Consider the following 20,425-nt stretch of genomic DNA (forward strand, 5'->3'; position numbering starts at 1 on the left):
TCCTTAACTTGGATTTTCCTCTTCTAGGGAAGCATCAGAATCGGTTAGGAAGAATAAAGCTGTAAGGAACAGAAACGAAGGAAATGTGGCCCATACAACAAGGACACGTAACAAGTCGCCCCGTGTTAGTGACGCTCAGAAGCTTGCTGTGAGATGGCTCCTCGTTGGCCTCTGGGACTCAGGCTCTTCTCAATCTGTTCTCCTCAGAATGTTGGTTTGTGCTCTGGTCACTCTCCTCATGGTCCGAGCTGGTGGCAGCGGTTCCAAAAGGAAGCATCATCTCATGTGTTTCTTTTACAGAGGAGAAAAGCCTTTCTAGAAAGCCCCTCAGCAGACTTCGCACATTTAATTGGTTATAACTGCGTTTGTGTTATGTGCTCTCTCCTAAATGAATTGCCAGCAAAATACAATTGACTTGGATCAATCATGATATTGGCCCCTGAGGTTGAAGAGGACATGTTCTCTGAGCACTTGTCCGAACTTTGCAGAGGGTGAACTACTGAAAAATAAGCAAGCCTCTGCGAGCAGGAAAGAATGGCAGGGGGCATAGATTTGGGTAGGCAACCAATAGGATTTGCTGTTAATAATTACATATTCATGGTAATGAAAAATGTCTTGAAATTCTGAAATCAAGGGGTGTGATAGTCAAGTATTGGTACAGAAGTGCTCTACAACAAACCACCACAAAATTCCAGAGGCATCAACAAATAACCATTTAACTCTTGGTCTGTGGGCCAGCTGGAGGTTGTCTAATCTAAACTGCACTTGGCTGGGGGTGACTCAACTCTACCTGACTCTCATCCTCTTCCTGTAACCAGCAGAATAAATGGAGCATGTTCTTTGCAGGGAGACAGAAGAAGGCAAGAGCCCAAGTCCCAAGGAATAAGCCTGTTTCAAATCTCTACTTGAGTCACATCTACTTATATCTCATTGGCCAAAGCAGGTCACATGGCCAGGTTCGACATCAAGGGGCTCCACCCATTTAGTGGGAGGTGCTGCAGAGTCAAATGGCTGAGGGTGTGGATACAGAGAAGGACGAGAAATTGAAGTCAATGGTGCAATCTACTACAAGGCAAAATGAAATATTAAATCAAAAGAAAATTTAAGGGTCACTTTAACAATACAATAATATTCTTAGTTTTAAACTGTACTTTAAAGATTCAAAGCCTTTCTTTACAATATGAAAGAATTGGGGGGTACTCAGGTGAATATAAACATGAAAAAAATCACATGCATGTGTGTACGTGTGCATGTCCGTGTGTGTGTTTGTGTGTGTAGATTGCAAAGGGTCTCAAAAAGCAGATTTTTCTATCTGTGGTTACATTAGCAACATATATTAAGGCATCAGTTTCCACGGGGCCGACTCCTCCCATTGCCCCGCCCTCTCTTAAAAAGCAATGTGTATAGTCTGTACTGAGGAAATAACTGAAAGCCACTTAAAAGCTATTTATTCAGAGCAGAAACTCAAAGGCAGGCAGGGGAGTAAGGATGTTTATGGGAAGAAAAAGGAGGACTTTCAGGTGTGTCCTGGTTGGAGGTTGTTGATCTGGAGAAGCTAGAGGCCGGTAACTAGAAGTGGGGCATTTTATGTGCTTGGTCTGAGTGGGAAGCAGGGGCAAAAAATAGGGAAGCTGGCAGGCATTGACCGAGTCCTGACCACTTGCTGCAGATGCGGTGGTTTGGCTTCCCGGGAAGGTGGCTGCAGAGGTTGTGGTCATTTCTACTGTCTTCTATGGTCCGGCACTGTCCATTGGTAGATTCAGTTCCCTGAGGCCCATCGAAGAAAGCTCCAACTCCTCTGCAAGGTGTTAGAGCCTTTCACTCGTGACTCCAAACAAGCTTTTGGGTCTTCTCTCCGGACATCCGCCAGCACCCCCACAGACACACACAGCTCCTGTGTCACCAACCCAGTCACAGTGGAACTTCCATGCTCCCATAGCGGAGCGTGTCTTCCTCTTGCTCTACCTTGCCACTTGCTGGGCCCCAGCCTGAACCCTTTTCTGTTGCTTTACACCTGTCTGTCGGGGTCGGCTCCTTATCCAGCTCTACCCCATTCAGAATTATTTCCTCCTTTGTGTCCCTCAAACAATTTGTATGAACATTAGGACGGGGATGGATCACATTGTGTGAAAGGCATGTGTTACCAGGTTATCTCCCCCACTACGCTGTGAATACTTTGAAGAAAAGCATTATGCTTTATTAGTGTCTATTTACTATATAGGACACTGCAGGAAAGAAAGAAGGAAGGAAGGGAGGGAGGCAGGGAAGGTCATTTGTAGGATTGACAGATAAAATGCAAGATATTCAGTTCAGTTAAATTTGAATTTCAGATAAACAATGAATAATTTAAAAAATAGAAGTATGTTCCAAATACTGTATTGCATTTTAAGTAGATTTTAAAATATTGCGTGGGACATATGTATACTAAAAAACTACTCATTGTCTATCTGAAATACAAAGTCAACGGGGCATCCTGCATTCTTATTTGCTGAATACAACAAACAACCCTGATCAGAGAACTTGAAAGTGCTTTGACTCTGAGGCCAAGAGGAAATCTCCCCTGTCCACTCTTCCCTTCCCTTTAGGTAAGAGCTTCTTTACCCCTGGGGCTGGCTCCTCTTCTCTGCTATTGTGCCCACGGACAAAATTCCAGATGGCTGCTTCCTTCCCCAGAGATCAGAAAGCCGGCTGCTAGTTTTCTAGAGAATACGTTGAAAAGTCCTAGAGGAGAAGAAATGCATGGAAATGGTAGTGGAAAGACAGGAGGAAGGAGCCTTTAGGGTTCTTAAAGGGCAGGAAATTGCTTTCCTAAATCACAGGCACTTGCTTCCCAGCAGAAAACACAAGTTCATTGTGAAAGACAGTGAGGAAGTGCTTCTTTGCAGGGTGAAGCCTTCTGTGATAAAGCATGGGGCTCAGAGAAGCACGACATGGCACGAGAAGGAAAGACAAGCTGGTCCACGCTGTGCCCTGACTCTCCTCTGGGTCCCCCTTCATTCACTAAAATTGTGGGGAGGACGTGTGCAGTGGCTAGACTGGTGACCTTCAAAACCTGCAAATGTGAACTTGTTTGGAAATGGGGTCTTTGCAGATGTAATTATGTTAAGGGTTTTGAGACGAGGACTTTATCCTGAGTTACCTGGGTAGGCTCTAAATCTGATGACAAATGTCCGATGAAGGACACACAGAGAAGACAGATGCATTGAGAAAAAGGCAGTGTGAACACATCACAAAGGGACACACGCCAAGGAATACTGACAACAGCAGAAGCTAGTCAAAGAGGGATTCTCCCCTAGAGCGTCCCCTAGAACATGGTCCTGCCGACAACTTGATTTTGGACTTCCAGCCTCTAGAACCATGAGAGAATAAATTTCTGTTGTTTTAAGCCACCAAATCTGTGGCAATCTGTTATGACAGCTGTAGGAAACTTATACAACATAGGACTGGCGTCCGCCGAAAGCCCAGTGTGTGGTCTGGAGGGAATTGAGAGGGACCACATATCCCTTTGGAGGGCCACACACTGATGCAAATATGAAGCTTTTTTTAGTTTCTTATGAGGAGAAGGCCCAGGATGTCATGTATTTCCAATTTTACGTTAAGACCACGCCCTCCTTCCAGATACTTTACATTAGCTATTCAGTTGTTATTGACATTGGCCATAAGGATTGTTTTAAATTTTAATATCATGTGCAAAACCTTATATTTATCTTTGATAAAGCCAATCAGTGGTCACTAAGTGGGTTGTCTACCACAGTCTATGGGGTTGTGAGAAAAAATAGTGGAGCTTTGGGGCCAAAAAAAATAAGAAAATGCTTATACTTTCCTCGTCTCTTGAGGTTCAGATCAGCACTGGTAGCTTCCCTCAGTGGGTATGTCCGAGGGTCCTCTGTCATCCATGACATGGTGGGGTGGGGGGCCGGAAGGGCTGTGGGGGCCAGTGGTGGTAACCTCATCTGTACTTCAGCTCGCAGGGGAATTTGAGGTAGGATGGTCCAGGTGTGCTTGGTTAATGGATTTACCAATTACGCCATCTAGTTTTAGCGAAACTAATCCTGACAAAATGGAAGAAGATGGTCTTAATAGAGTATTGTGGGGAGACTATGGATTCAAGACAACATTAATAGTACAAGTCTCAGTAAAACAACAAGAAATGAGCAGAGCTGATGTGGCTGGTATGAACTCTGTATTAGCACATTGTGAGGTGAAAATGAGACCTGACAAGAAGTCAGTCCCTTCGCTCCCACAAATTAAAATGGTTAAGAAGGTCCCTTGAAAGATTGGTTTACATCCATGTCATTAACAATGAAACTCACTCTTTGTGTATGTTGTGCCTTGGGATATTAGTTATGAATAGTAAAGAGTCATCAAAATGAACATTTAAAAAGATTTATTTTGCTTTAACTCATCTCCTTAAAATTTCTATTTAATGGAACATGTATGTAATGTATACATATATATGCGTATATCGGAGATGCAAAATTTAAAAAAAAAATTAGGAATTGCTGTAGACTGAAATGTGTCCCCTGCACCCCCAACAAATGTATATGTTGAAGCCCTAACCCCTACTGTGACTATAAGGAATTAGGGCTTTTAGGAAGTAACTAATGTTAAATGAGGTCATGAGGATGGGGTCCTAATCCAATAGGATTGGTGGCTTTATAAGAAGAGGAAGAGAGAGTTCTCTCTTTCTCCCCCACAACCCCGTCCCCCGTGCACACACAGAGCTATGACCATGTGAGCCCACATTGAGAAGACGGCCACCTGCAAGCCAGGAAGAGAGCTCTCACTAGAACCCGGTCACACTGCACCCTGTCTCAGACTGTCAGCCTCCAGCCCGTGAGAAATACATTTCTGTGGTGATATGCTCCCCAGTCTGTTGTATTCTGTTATGGCAGCCTGAGCTGACTAATACAGGGATACGTGATCGAAAACATTTGGGGACCACCGAAGCACATAGGTGGTTCCCATATCTTCCTTCTCTAATTCCTTATTGTCAAATTCTTTTTCCTCTGGAAAATGGGAATGGCTCAGCATGGTTGACTATGGCAGTGATGGCCCCCATTTGTTCTTGCTTCCCTGTTCCATGTCCTTGGGTGGGCCTCTCTCATACAGACTCTGGCCTTGGCCTTGTGGCTTGCTTTGGCCAATGGAACGATAGCTAATGCGTCACAGGCAGAGGTTTGGAAACTGCTGTGAGTTGGAGCTTGCCTTCTCTCACTGTGGGACCTTCTAGCACCTGTGAACCAGCCCACCAGAGCCTCCTGGAAGTTGAGAGACCACGAGGAGAGTAGCTCCAGATATCTGGTTGAGGCCCAAGACCAGCTCTGGCCAGGCTGGTCCAGACCAGAAGAATTGTTCAGATAACCTACAGTCATGAGAAAGTAGAATTGTTTATCGCTGAAAGTCACTAAGTTTCGGGGTAGTTTGTTACATGGCAAATGCTACGTGCACAGTTCGGTAAGTAGGTAAGGGGATCTTTCACCCGGCTTAGATGACTTGCAGTCTAAAAAATGGATAGTCACCAGATGAGATGACTTTCAACAGTCCTTCCAGCTTTGTTATTTGTCTTTGCATGTTGTCGTGCGGGGCGACCTGTGGGGTCTCTGGTCCCGCTCCCCACATAAGAACGCAGGACACGGTGAGGCCAAAAAGGAACACCCACGGAGCCATAGATAGGGGAGTCACACCACTATATTCTTGCTGGCGGCTGGGCTGGAGACACAGGAAGCAGGATCTACATAATCTGCAACCCGCCGTCCTAACAGCAGTCCGCGCTTGCCAGCCACCATCTTTTTGCTAGCCCCCATCTTTCTGCTAGCGTAGCCATGGCAGTTATATTAGTGGCCAATGGCTCACTGGTTACAGCTGACGGCGAACTAGTCACAGCTGATGGCCATCCAATCACAGTTGATGGCCATTTACTACCTGAGCCAGCACCTTTCTATGTGAGGCCAAGAGCCTGGAAACTGCTTTTGGGGGCTTTGTCCCACACATGTCTGGAGGCGAGAACAGGGCCTCACACACATTAGCTGCTCAAAGACATTTGTTGAGTGAAGATAGGTCATAGCAAACACACATTGAATGTTTCCTAAGTGTGTTTACATGGATTCTTTTATTTATTCCTTTCCCCAAATTTGCGACAGGTACTATGATTACCATGCCCATTAAAGATGGAGTTTCCAAGCCTTAGGGAGGTTAAGTAACTTACCCAAGACCAGGCAACTGGAAACAGCTAAGGATGGATTTGATCTCCTGTGTGTCTGCCTTCATAATACCCACTTAGGTGCCATGCAGTACTACCAATTCTACACTGCCTATTTTTTATACTGAATGAAATTCTAAGTTTGAAAGCTAGAAGTGGAATTTTCAGAGGCCCTCCTTTGCTTACCTTGTCCTCTGTGCCCACCTCTGTCCCCTCCAGGCACACAGTGGTGGATGGGGGTCTGATTACTTAGCTCTGGTTTCTCATGATGGTGGCAGCTGTGGGCCTGGTGGGCCCTGCCTACTTGGGAAGAGAACACCAGTCGAGGTCATTAGGAAGTGAAAGACATACAGCTTAGGAGCTGGCGACTTCCAATGCCACTACCTGGGAGGGGAGCCAGGCTGCTACGCCAACTTGGGCTCAATGAGAACTAATTGACGCCAATCGCCTTTCCTGGGACACAGGTGGTGCCCATTATGTAAAGGGACAAAGCCAGTTCAGTGGAGGGTCTGTGCCAGGCAGGGTCTGCAGCCAGTAACTCCCTGCTGGCAGTCTGTGTGAGGCTTTCTGTCTGTCCATCCCCCCTTCCCTCCATCGTCAGATGGATAGAAGAAGAACAGATTGGATTACCCTGGTAGGAGCTGTGAACAAGCTGCATGGGGCCAGGGGAGCAGGTCTGGCCGCTTCTGGTAAGGTGAGTGTGCTCAGAGCTCTATGTGGGGTGATTCTTTTAGTCCTTAGAGGGGATGATTTCCCAGTTCTCAGTGCTCCCACACTGTTATTCTCCATTACAGTTAACTGTTTACTGTGATTATTCTGTTTGCTTATTAATTTGCTTTCTTTATCATCCTTCCATCACTGGACTTCAAGACCCATGAAGGTTGAGGCCTTGTCTGTCTTTTTCTTCATGATATTTCCTGCATAAAGTCATGCAGGTAGAAGAATGTACAATAAAAATGTGTTAGGTGAACTCCTCAAGGCAGATATTGTTATTCTTATTTACTAAAACAGGAAACTGAAGCGCAGAAATCTTGGGTAACTTGCTCAAAGCGACACAGCTAGTGAATCTTAGGAACCATATTCTTACCTGGGTTTGACTATGAAACCTCTGAGATTTCCCTAAAGCATGCGACAGGCACCACCTGCAGTAGGAGAGACCATTTAAGTCGTGCACAGACACGTTTAGAGAACATCAAATCATGCAAAAGTCATTTCCCTTCCACTCATCTTTCCATTCTGATTATATCAAGAAAATAATTTTTCTGTAAAAGAGCAGTCCTCCAGCTTAGAGCCAGATTCACAGCGTGAGGTTTGGCTGTGAGAGACAGAAAGCTTGAAAAGATTGCTTGTACAAGATAAGGTATGTCTCTCTCTCATGTAAATGAGCCAGAGGCAAATAGCCCGGGTTGGAAAGGCTGTTCTGTGATTGTCAGGAACCCAGACTCCTTCTGATCTGTTGCTCTGGCACCTTTATCATGTGGAGCCCAAGATAGTTGGCAGCTTCAGCTGTAATGTCCACCAGGTTGGCCGTCTAGCCTCTTGGAGCAGGGAAGATGCTGCCCCTTTCTTCAAAGGTCACTCCCTGGAAGTCAGTTTATGTTCCTTCGGTCACTGGAAAAGTAAAGGAGGAAAGTGGGGAGGGAGGAACTAATAATTTTACTTTTATTGCTCTCTTAGGAGTTTGACTTTCCCAAGGTCCGTGGGCTCACTGCACTTGGCAGAGCCTGCAAGCCTGGAAACTTTGATCAAAAGATCAACAAGAGCTTGGTTGTTGGACCAAGGCTGTAAAGTGGGACTTGCCCTCTGGAGCATCACCAAGGCTGATGAGGACAGGGAGTCACTTCGTGCCATGTGAGGGAGAGGTAAGAGGGGCAATTTCTTTTCCTTCCCCAGGCATATATGTGGGAGGGAGGGGCTGCTGCTTTGTGCTGCTCATTGTACCACCAAGCTTCGTGATGGGGAAAGCTTGCAAAAGAACCTCGTAGGGAGGGATTGGGGTGTCTGCACGAGGGGGAGCCTGGCACCCCATCCCTATCAGATAGTACCCAAGCTCTGGGCATGCTGATCTCCAGATGAGCCTCACTGAGCCGGGGAGAAGAGGGCTGCAGAGAAATGGCAGGGCTAGGTCAGGCACCTGTCTACCTGAATACCCACGTGTGTGACTTTCTCAGGTGCCCAGGGGACAAGGTGGGAGGTGGCTGCCTCTGGGCAGCAGAACCCCAGCAGCAAGAAGCTGTGAGTGTAACTGCCAGGGGGGTAGCTTAGGTGTGTGGTAGAGTGGAACCAGATCGTTCACTCAGGGAACTAGAGTGGAGGTCCCCTGGAGTTCAGGGGAACTCATGCCTGCACCCACAAGGCACTAGCATCTAGAAACCACCCCCACCCAATAAGGATTAGCCACTGAAGCAGCACCTACCAACCCAGAGAGGGCTGCCATGCACCAGTTATACCAGGAGACCTCTGGCCTCTCCCCCAAATTGTTCACTCCCAGCCTCCAACTCTTGACAAGCTGGAGAAGGGGAGGGTTTTCTCAAAGGCAGACCAAACTTCCTTTGGTGCGGGTGGTGGGAGGAGGTGCAGAGCAGACTGCCTGTCCCCACTCAAGTCCCCAGAGCCCAAGCCCAAGTGTGGTAGGGAAGGGGTGACCTTGGAATCAGATAAGAGATTAGAGTTCTAAACCAGACTGGGCTGACTTTAAATAAGGAAGGGTATCGCAAAACTCCCGAATCTGCCTGAGATCTTGTTAAGGGATGGGAAAAGGAGATTCAACAGAGTCTGGCTCTTCTTTTATTCACCACCTATGTACTTACCACCTATTATGTGTTAGGCACTACCAGGTGCGTCCAGGAGTGAGGAGACAGATGATGTAAAATGCACACACCTCAGAATCCAGTAGTGAGAAGGTCTATGAAGACCAGGAAGGAGATGGAGGGAGACAGCTGCCAACCTGTTGAGGGGATCTTGAACAAGGGCTTACATGAGAGAGGGGGGGACCCTTCTGACTGCAGGGGAATGACTGCTTTAGGCTGAGATTGGCATTTTCTCTCTGTGTTCTACTGGAGGTGGCCTAGCCAGCCTGGTGGGGTCTTCCTGGGGTGTCAAGCGCAGCTGATTATTAGAGTCTCAGTTCCCACGCCCAACCCTGGGATTTTGGTCCAGTTGCATAGGTGAGGGACCAGGAACTTTCCCAAAGCTCTTCATTACATCCTGATCCTCTGAAGGTCTGAGAAGCAGACTGACTCACTGATTCCATCTGCTGCTCCCCAACCCCCTGCTGGGCAGAGGAAGGAGTTAGAACCAGAAGAACTGAGAACTTTCACTGTGTAACAGGACCCCTACTAAGCACTTTGCTTGCATTATCTGATTATTTTTTTTAAAAAAACTATAGTATTTGCAAGAACACTGAGGTAGGTACTATTAGTCTATCCATTTTGTAGATGAGAAAACCGAGGCTTACAAATATTAAATCAATTGCTTGAGATCACAGAATGATGTAGGGGAGTCAGGCCCTGACCCAGGCATGAAACTGTAGCTCCGCCTTCTCCCTTAAGATTTGAGGTAAACACTCACTAAAAAGAGAACCAGCCACACAAGTCAATATTTCCAGGTGACAGATGGGGGTGGACCATGTGCAATCTAAGATTTCAGAGGCAACAAAGAAGCCAATGCGGTCTGGATATTCAAGGAAAAGGGCTGGACCCCCCTACCTCCTGAGGAGCCATGCCTGGGAGAGGAGAAGCAAACAGAAGATGGCAGTCTGCAGTGCAGAGCGTGGCACAATTATCCAGAGAGAAGCAGAGACCAGAGACCACCTGAGCCCTGGATGAGGAGGTGGAGATGGTACTTGCCTTGGCTCCTCATGGCAATCTGGACCCTCATCCGAGCAGAGGGAGATAGTCCCTGGGGACCAGAGTTTGCCTGGAAATAAATATCAAATACACAGCAATACTGGAGGTTTCATGTTCAACCTGCAACAGTAACTCAGTGCAAAACTGAAATTGAAGAAGTTCTCTACCTGCATCTTTGTGATGCCCCCATTGACTGGCACTCAAGGACCTGTGTCCCCCCCCCTTCCCCCTGCCACCCCCCACCATTCCTTTGCTATGCCTTTGACCATTTTCACAAGCTTGGATGTACTTTTTCTGTCTCCAGAGTCCATGAGATCTCAGTAGCCTTATAAAAGACACTTCTTTTGCTTCGGTTAGTTTGAATGGTTTCTGATTCCTGCAGTCATCATATCCCTGTCTAGAATAGAAATGATGAATCTGTTTTTTGATATCGGCCAGTTGAGATCTAGGGTGCCTCATATAGGTTGAAGTCTACTAGGAATCTAGAAATTAAAAGATGGAACTTGAGCGATATATTAGTTAAGATAATGCCAGCTGCTGTGACAGATAAATCCTGAAGTCTTAGTGGTTTAACACAGTATAAGCTGTTTCCACCATGGTATGTGAGTGTTCCTGGTCAGGCAGCCCTCATCCAGGAACCCAGGTCCTTTCATCTTGTAGCTCCTCCCCCCTCCAACCTTGGAGTCCCCTGTGCTCAGTCACAGGTGGGCAGAGACTATAGGGAAGCACACCTGCCCGTGCGTGACAAAGATTCCTTCCAGTCACTTGCCATTGGAGAGGATGAATCAGTCCCCAAAATGCAAGGGAGCTGATGCTGTGGAAAGCAATATGGCCATTCCTCAGAAAGCTCAATGTAGAGAATTACCATAGGACCCAGCACTTCCACTCCTAGGTAGGTACCCAAAAGAATTGAAAACAAATGTTCAAATACTTGTACATGAATGTTCATAGAAGCATTATTCCCAGTAGCCAAAAAGTGGAAACGGCCCAAATGTCCATCAACAGATGAATAGATAAACAAACTGTGGTACATCCTTACCACAGAATATTATTCAGTCATAACAAGGAATGAAGTACGGATATGTGTTACAACATGGATGAACCTGGAAAACGTTACACTAAGTGGAAGAAGCCAAGCACAAAAGGCCACATATGGCCTTTTGATTCTAAGACACATCCAGAATAGGTAAACCTATAGAGTCAGAAAGCAGATTGGTGGTTGCCAGAGGCTAGGGAGAGAGGGCAGGGGGAGTAATTGCTTATTAGACACAGAGTTCTCCTTTGGGTGATGAAAATGTTTTGGAACTTGATATGAGGGATGGCTGCACACCATTGTGAATGTACTACATGCCTTCCAACTTACACTTTAAAATGTTAATTTTATGTTTTATGAATTTCGCCTCAATTTAAAAAAAAAAAAAAGCACGTGGGCTCAGAAATGTGGTCCCTGGTAGGGCAGCTGCAGCTCCCTAGTGACAACGCCACACTCCAAAAGAAGGTCATGAATCCTTGGTGACAAGCTAAATATCTGTGTGTACTTTTCTTCCTCCCTCGTCCCAGAATCCCCTCATATCCTTTCTCCCCAAGGGAGATAATCCAGAGACCTCTCCGGTCGCTGCATCCAGCTCAAAGCCAAAGACATGCAGTCCTCTCTCGAGTTTGGATGTGGCTTCTCTTGCTTTGGTGACATATAAACTAAAAGGACAAGTTATCTAAATATCCTGACCTCCAAACTGCATTCACAGAGGTACAGCAGAAAGGGCAGGACCACAATACAAATTTGTCTTCAGAAAGGGGAAGAAGGGCGACAGAATAGCCCTTGGCCCCCGACAATTGTGAGCTCCTGCTGGACAGGCATTGAGGAAGTGGGATCGCAGGTGGCAAGTTTCTTCATGAGGGCCCATCCTGATTTCTGGGGGGAGGTCCTTCGTCCATTGTTCTTTATGACCCTGCCTCCACCCTCTGGGAGATTTCTCCTTGACTGTCCTTCATCATCTCCTGGGCTGCCTCTCAAGTGAATGTTGGGAAGTTTGCCCTACTTAGGGGCTGTACGGCTTGCACAAGCAGACTTCCTGCTTGTGCAATCTTGGGTTGTTTAATGCTTAACAGTCGAAATCATTGCTAGTTAGGGCACATCATTTCTTTGGCAATAAAGCCCCGTAAAAATTGTAGTAGGCTTCTTAGGAGACACACACACACACAAAGGCATTGTGTATGACTGTAGTTATGTGATGTGCAAGAATAGGCAAAGCAGATGAACGATGACACTGTGTGTTTGCTTGAATTCCTGTAGACAAGAAGACAGAGACTGTGAGCTAAGTGATTTGCCTAGAGTCACACAGCCAGTTTGAGCAGAGGCAGGACGAAAAACCAGGTCTCCAAATTTAGAGCCCAGGGAGCTGCCTGTCACACTTGGCTCTCATAGAGAGTGAACAGATACAGCAGTTTCCAAATGCAGATTTTTCTTTTGGTGCTTTTAATTAGCATCTATGAAATACACTGCCAATCTAATTTAATTATAATTAGGTAACCAGAAGGCTGATTATGTTGTAAATTTAGATTAAAGAGCTGTTGTTTTCAATTAGGTTTGATTGTAGAGTGCTTTGACACTTTTTCCGGTCTCAAGGAAAGTTCATTACATAACTTTCCACTTATTCACTTTCATTTTGCCCACAGATCTGGGGTGTTAGTAGCTAAAGTTCCGCCCCCCTGCCCTCAGTGTGGTGCAGATTTGGACCTCATACCCATCCCATAGGGGGCTGTTGTATCAGGGTGCTTTCAGCTGCATGCAATAGAAGTTACGGCTGAAAAAAGTTGGAGCCTCAAAGGGATTTCAAGTCTGACACTATACGAAATATGGAGGGGAGCCAGTTCCAGGATTCATTAGTTTGCTTTCAGAACATCCTGGAGGACCCAGGCTCATTCCATCTTCCTGCTCTACCAACTTCAGCATGTTGGCTTCTGACCTCGTGCTTGTCACTAAGTAGTTGCTTGATGGTTGCTGCAGCCCCAAGCTTTCCCTTGTCCCCAGAAGAGGACATTCCTTCCTTGCATCGCTGGAGCCTCCAGTGGACTTCCCATGACTCTGGCCAGGCTTGCAGCACAGGCCCATTCCTAAGTCAACCAGTGTTCCCATTGGCTTGGGAAAATCAAGATTCATCCTGTAGAGTCTCTCCTAAAGCCCATGGTTGCCTGATGCCTGCCAGCAAATTGGTAGAGGCTGTGGGGACAGGGAGTGGCTGTTGGTTAGGCTACCAATGGTCCGTGCCTGGAGACACACCCTTGGCATATCTAGCTGAACTCAGCCTGGTCTGCAATATCATGACCAAAGGAATCCAGCTGCAAATAATTGCTTCTTGATGTTTCATCAGATAGCTGCCATCTCTGTGTTCCTGAGGGCTAAACGTTGGCATTATTTGTAGGTAGTGTTGGCAGGATAAGGCACAGTTAAGAAGGGGAAAAGAATGGAAAAGAGGATCTTTCAGAAATATGATGAAAGAGGCAAGTTGACTGGAAGATGAGAGAGAAATACATAAGGCTGTGGGAGTTGCCAAACCACCCCGGTTGTCTCTGGAAAGTATTGAGAGCTCTGCCTTGGAAAGAGAATGGCACTGGCTCTCAGCATCTCAGGTAATACTCCCAACAGTCTGAAGTGGGTATTTTACATTATCTGACCCAACCTCTACTGTTGTGATGTACCAGGCTGTCTCCAGAAGTGACCATCTTCTGGCTGGCCAGCCATCTAAGCTTCCTGCTTCCCTCTGCTGCCATGCGTGACCTGCTTCTGGACGACAATGGGGTGTGGAGGACATGTGGACCTGGGGGTCAGACTTTCTGTGTCCCCATCCCAGTGCTTCTCACCCCTGACCTTGGGAATTTTGTAAAGCTCTTTTTACTTCAGCCTTTTCATCTGTCAAATTCTAACCCATAGGGTTCTTGTGAAGATGAAATAAGATAATCCATGGAAAATGCTTAGCACGGTGTCTAGCACATAGTTAACAGGCACGGAATATATGCTATTTTTATCACTATTATTAGTGGCCTTATTACTGCGAATACTATTATTGTTCACGGTATTCTGGGACCCATGGGAAAGCTGACTAAGGCTGTGGCCATCTCGACTTCCAGACTCCTTTTCATGATTGGTTTTAAGGGCAGTTCTGAGTCCAGAGGAAAGGCAACAGATGCAAGAAGGAAAGAGCCCCTGGTATGGGCCTGGCACATAGTAAATCACTGCAACTGTTAGTTGCCTTCCCGGCCTTCCAATTATCAACCAGCTCAACAGCCTTCCCATGTTCTCTCCTGTCACCTTGGAGATACGGTTTCCAGGAGAGAGGTTTCCATTTTGAATCTCTGCACAGGCGGCAGCCTCTACTTCCTTCTAAAATATGTTCCTCAAAACGTTGGGACAACTGACCGCCTGGAAGTTGAACTGTGGATCCACATAGTTATAAAAGGCTGTTCCATTCTCAGAAAGCTAAAAATATTATAAAATCCTTGATCATAATTGTTGTTGTTGTTTTTGGGTTTTTTTTTTGACAGTCCTTGGCTTTTGAATTTAATTTTGCAATTAAACACATGAATAACTGGCTAACGCCCAGTGAATGGCCGATAGAGATTAGAGTCTGTTTGCAGCACTTTTAATGGCTTCCATCTGTGTCTAAATGGGATTAACTTTACAGCGTTTAAAAATCACTGGTATCAGTTCATCCAGTTTTCCATTCTGTACTCATTTTTAGAAAACAATAAGGCAAAAACATGCAATTTTCATAAACATATACTGTTGACCAGATAATGAAAAGGAGCTGCCAAAATTGACCTGTTGGCTGGTGGGAGGCGCCCGTTGTGCCAAAGCTGGAAATATTTGTGTTTAGAATATGAAAGGCAATTTGGGGTACAACAAATGAAAATGCCGATTGTGTGTGAGACATGGCTTTGGCTTCTGCCCCTTCTTAAATATGACAAGGTCGATATCAACTCCTACCAGATGATTGGTGTGGCCTTGAAAAGGCTCTGGCCTCTGCCCAGGGCTAATCCATTGAGAGTGATGGCCCCAAGATTGTGAAGCGTCTTGGTCCAACCACCTGCAATGCCGATGAGAATTGCCTGGATTGACTGGCCATGAAGAACCAGGTGTTTCGTGCTCACTGCTGCCAACCACGGATGTGCCCATGGCACCTGCCAGTGCTGGCTGATGGCGGAGGGCCAGTCCTGAATTTCAGTCCCAGGAAGGGCTTCCCTTCCAGGCCTGAGCTGTGTTAGGCCCAGGTGTTCCCTTCATTGGGATTGGATGCACTGGATCTTTCAACACTGTTTCATCACTCAAACTGCAACAGTTATTTTTAATAAACTGAATTCTTATCTCCGAACTTCTCTGGCATCTTCTCCCCTGACACAGCCTTTGCCCTTTTTTCTTTCACAATCTCCTTCACTGTGCCTTCCAGAACACTTGCTCTGTGATCAGCACATTCTTCTATGAAATTTTTTCTTCAACTATTCCCTCCAAGTCTTTGCCTTAACCCAAACTGAGATATCTCCCTGAGCACTGCTTCCCTGAGATCTCTCAAGGGGACACATATTTCTCATACCCTCTATTCCTCTGACAGGAAGGTGGTATTGGTGTCCTCGTTAATTTTCGTTCCTTCCCTTCCCAATTGTGCACTCCACTGTGGCTCACACCTTTGGATTTTTCCACCCCACCTCCTCACTTTCCTGACCACCTCCTCCTCCATCTCCTGGTCATTACCACCCCCTCACTTTCCTTTCTGGATTCCCTTTATCTTCACGGTCACTTCTGCCTCCATTCCCATGAGGGAAACTTCAACTTCCATGTGGATGGCCCTTCAGTCCTTGGAACTCTTACGTTCCTGGTCTCTTCACCAGGCCCAGTTTTCATATTTGCAGCAAGGGTACAAATGGAGGCTCATTTGCATGTCCAAATATTGAAATGTTATGGCTCCAGTTAACAAACTGTTAAATGACACATAGCCTTTTACCCTCCCTTGATAAAACATACCTTTATAGGATAACAAAAAAAATATGTACCATTATGGTTAAAATATCAAAGGTGGCTGAATTTAACTGTTTTTGTGTATGTCTGAGTGCTCTTTCTATGAGTTTATTATTAGGATAAGTAATAAAATAAAGTCATACATAATTCATAAGTTATATTTATTCCATAAGAGTTCATTTTCTTGGATTCAGTTAAGTAAATTACTAATTATGTTTTTATAATCAAGACTTTCACATAATTTGTGGTCTTTTGAGAGTAATGAGTAATTAGAGAAACTTCTGGGGACATTGTGGTTCTTACGTTGTTTTTCATTAATTTCAAAATGGAGAAACTATGTTTGGCTGAAGTTGAAGCAATTGAAATTGTCAATTAAATTCTTAAACAGTACTTAGATTGGAAATAAACCATGAGTTTAATATATCATGTTTATATGATCATGATACATCATGAGTTTAATATACTATTTTAATATATAACATTTTGATGGGGTTAGATTGTATATGATCAATTACTGTCCCAGAAAATAGTATAAAATAATTTTATTTCATTACATAAATTGCCATCATCAATATCATGAGTTTCTTTTAAAAGCAATATCAAGATTCATAAAGTATTTTAAAGTATTGTCTTTTCAAATTCTTTAATGCTGGGATATAAGAAAATTGAAATAGCAGCATGTTTTTAATTTGTTAAATCTTTCTCCAGTTTACGTTTTGATCTATCCTGGCCAAAAATAGTCTCTCTAGAAATTAGTTTGGGGAAATTTTGTATGAGTCTTCTGCATAGTCATGTAAACGTTTTAGTTTCCTTTAAAATTTTCTTTAAAAATTAAAAAATAATCAATGTTTTAAAAAGTGAACTAGACAAATTTAACTCTGTGTGGTTTTCATTTGTAAGCAACAGTTCATACCAAGAGTTGTGGATTGTGCAAATATAAAACTAATTTCACTTTCCACTTCACTTTCCACTACAATTCACTCTTATCTGAGGATCTTCTGTTGTTTCATTTAACTCTTCAAGTGCATTTCATCTGTCTTGTTTAAATTAAATTAAACTGTTTTAACACAGAGAGTAGCTCCAAGACCATGAATTAGAGCATGCAAATGGACACTTGGCACAACTGGGAAATGAGACTTTGCTATGTAAGAATCTATTGCATTAATGCCAAGTGGAAAGGATTTCAGAAGTTCATTAGTCTTCTCTTTCAGTTAAGTGCTTCTGTTGCTTAAATCTTCTCTGCACTCTGATATGTCACTGCCTTGTGTGAAGGTGCTAGACACCACTCAGAAACCTTTATAGCATCCAGAAACATTCCCTGGTTGGGTGGACATGGGGTGTAGAGAAGCAATACTGAATTGCCAATGCAAACATTCTACCTTTTGGTTATGACCTATTCTGCTGGGTTTTTGATTAAGGACTGCCATCTTGTAATAGCTCTTAACCTCATGGAGACTTCTCACCCATAAACAATTCTACCTTCTCTCTAGCCATCAGCCCCATCTGTCTGTATTTTCTCATACAGCTTAGAGTCCATCACTGAATTATTTCTTTCACTCAACTCTCCTTCTATTGCATGCATCTGATAAAACCCCAGCTTTGGATGAATATGATCACCTACCCTTGAAACCTTTCCCTCACATTCAATATTTAATGCGTCAAGGCCTGTCCATTCTAAGTCCAAAATAAATCTGCTGTCTATCACTTTCTATGCCCACCACCATCCCTCCATCCAAGCCACTGTCATCACTTGACTGAAGTACTGCCATAACTCTCTAATTGGTCTCTCTTTCTACTCTGTCCTTTCCTACAGGTCACTTCCCTTAGGGCAATTAGTTGCCCTTATAAAATCTTCCTTACTTCTTTTCCATTCAAACAGAAACAAAAAGGCTCAACAGGACTTATAAGGACATGCATAACCTGGCCATTTCCTCCATATGCCATATCCCGTTTCCTCTCCTTCACTCCATTCCGGTCTCCTTACCTTTCTTTTAGTTCCTAGATGATGCCAAATGCCTTCTGTCCTGTTGTTTCTTCTGTCTGTAATGTTCTCTCTCTAACTTGTTGACTGACTAACTTCTACCCATCCTTTCATCTTAGCAGAAATATACTTTTTCAGACAGTTTCTCCTGAGTCATCCAAGTAAAATCATTTTCTCCGTTATGCCCTCTCAGAGCTCCTTGTACTCGGTGCTAGGTCATAATGCTTGTCATGGTTTGGCTCCTGTGGTTAATTGCTTAATACTTGGCACCCCAGCGGAATGGAAATTCCATGAGGGGCAGAACCCTTTTTGTCTGTTTACTCTTGTAGTCCCAGCACCGTGCCTGAACACAGAAATAACTGTAAACGACTGAGTGAAAGGGATAGGCCTGCAACAGGGTGCTGGTAAGAAAAGCTTTTTTCCTACAGTCTTCTTCAGCCTAAAGTCATTTCCTACAGCTCCTGAATTCATCAGGTTTACGGAGAAAATCTGCATAATTATCTCTCTTCCCCTGCTAGGATGGAATTTAGGATTCAGATGCTAAAATGTAAAAGGAACAAAATACAACATGGAAAGAAATACTGAATACAGAATACTCCCCCGAGTGGCTACACATCTTCACTGTAAGCAGTAATCTCAGTGTTCAACATCAAGGCTTGAGTTATTTACACGTCTGTAATCCTCTTACCTTCTAATCAAGATCATTCCAATAGCTTTGCATTTAGACTTTGCATTATGCATTCACAAGTCATTGTTTTTGGTCTAATGCTGTACTGGTATCATTATAATCTCCTAGGGATTAAAGAAAGTATTCATTCGTCTTTATTCTAATATAGTTTAATCTCTATCAAAGTTATGTTTTTAACTTTTCCATGCTAATGCCTTCATGAAATTAATAGTAAATTTAAAATGAAATAGCAATTTGTATGTCTGTATGCTGTCTATCACAATTATCTCTGATTCAGTTAGTTCTTACTTGATTAGTTAGAAGAGGCATGTAGAGTTTTGGATTTTTTTTTCATATAATTTTTCTTCTTTCCTCTTTTTGCTTGTCTCCGAGCAATTTCATCCTTTACTTACAATGCAAGAATTACGTGGGATAGGGTGGTAGAGATGAAAAGATGTAAAAATGGCAATAATAAACAGCTTTTTCTTAGGGAAAAATGTATCACATACCGTGTTTCCCTGAAAATAAGACCTAGCAGGACCATCAGCTCTCATGCATCTTTTGGAGCAAAAATTAATATAAGACCCAGTCCTATATTATATTATACCTGATATTATATTATATTATATTAATTATATTATTTTATATTATGTTATAATTATAGACTCAGTCTTATATTAATTTTTGCTCCAAAAGACGCATTAGAGCTGATGGTCTGGCTAGGTCTCATTTTCGGGGAAACATGGTAGTACAGGCTATGTTTTAAGAGTTGATGAAAATAAAAAGGACTGTTGATATGAAAGAAGATTTAATGTGGATTTAAGTTAGTCATGCATGTGTTCATTTGAAAATATTGAACACCTGCCATGAAATATTCCATGGAAAAAGGGACATTAAGGTCTTTAAAACCATACAAAGACTAATTCGTAGTGACAAAGTCTCTGCATCTACATCGCCACCCCAAATTTTAACTATTTTATACAATTAGCTTCATGTGTTTTGTAATTCGATAAACACAAGTTATGCTTTCTTGATTCTAACCAGTACAACACACAATGTTGCATAGGTATGTTGGTCAGGGAGGTATTGATGGAGAGGTTGGGATGAAGACACTATTTCCCCAAAAATAAGACCGGGTCTTATATTAATTTTTGCTCCAAAAGACGCATTAGGGCTTATGTTCAGGGGATGTAATCCTGAAAGATCATGCTAGGGCTATTTTCTGGTTAGGTCTTATTTTCGGGGAAACACGGTAGGCTCCAAAGGATTAGGTAGTTGCGCCTATAATAGGCATTGTTGCCTACCTTAACACCCATTTAAACTTCCCAACTTGACCCCAGTTTTTGTTCCCTTCTCAGCCAATGTACTTAGGGAGAAGCTGATCCCATTCTGAATTCCAGGGGTGGACCTTATTTTCTAGGATTAAATCCGAACCCTTTCCAGTAAATTGCTCTGGAACATAGGTCTAAATGCGATGTGGACTGGTTCAGGAATGGGCCAATGAGACAGTGAGAGGAAGTTTTCTAAGAACTTTTGGTTAAGAATTTGCTAGCTCATCATAGAGAGCTACCAGAAGTCAGGGGCCCTCTTCCTCTAGACATTGTTCTCTATGTATATGACGCCTGGGTGTGGCAGCCATTTTGCCAGCAGCCTGAGGATAATGTCTGCAAAACAGGAGATCAGGACAAATAACATGGCAGACAACAGAGCTGGAGCC

General features: G+C 44.0%; 2 long non-coding RNA genes across 2 annotated transcripts in view; one reads left to right on the top strand and one right to left on the bottom strand.

Moving 5' to 3' along the window:
• Nucleotides 1-1,150, top strand: part of LOC308508336 — a 135,474-nt gene extending 134,324 nt beyond the window's left edge. Inside the window, exon 16 of the long non-coding RNA XR_013995013.1 lies at nt 28-1,150. This is a non-coding gene — a long non-coding RNA (uncharacterized lncRNA). The remainder of the gene's footprint in view (nt 1-27) is intronic.
• A 2,841-nt stretch (nt 1,151-3,991) lies between these two features.
• LOC308508337 lies at nt 3,992-18,273 on the bottom strand. Its single transcript, XR_013995014.1, has 3 exons — nt 18,045-18,273; nt 10,051-10,120; nt 3,992-7,813 (listed from the first exon to the last, which is right to left on the bottom strand). It is a non-coding gene; the product is annotated as an uncharacterized lncRNA (long non-coding RNA).
• Nucleotides 18,274-20,425: the final 2,152 nt, after the last annotated feature.

The sequence above is a fragment of the Rhinolophus hipposideros genome, assembly GCF_964194185.1.
Source record: "Rhinolophus hipposideros genome assembly, chromosome: 15".
NCBI lineage: Eukaryota > Metazoa > Chordata > Mammalia > Chiroptera > Rhinolophidae > Rhinolophus > Rhinolophus hipposideros.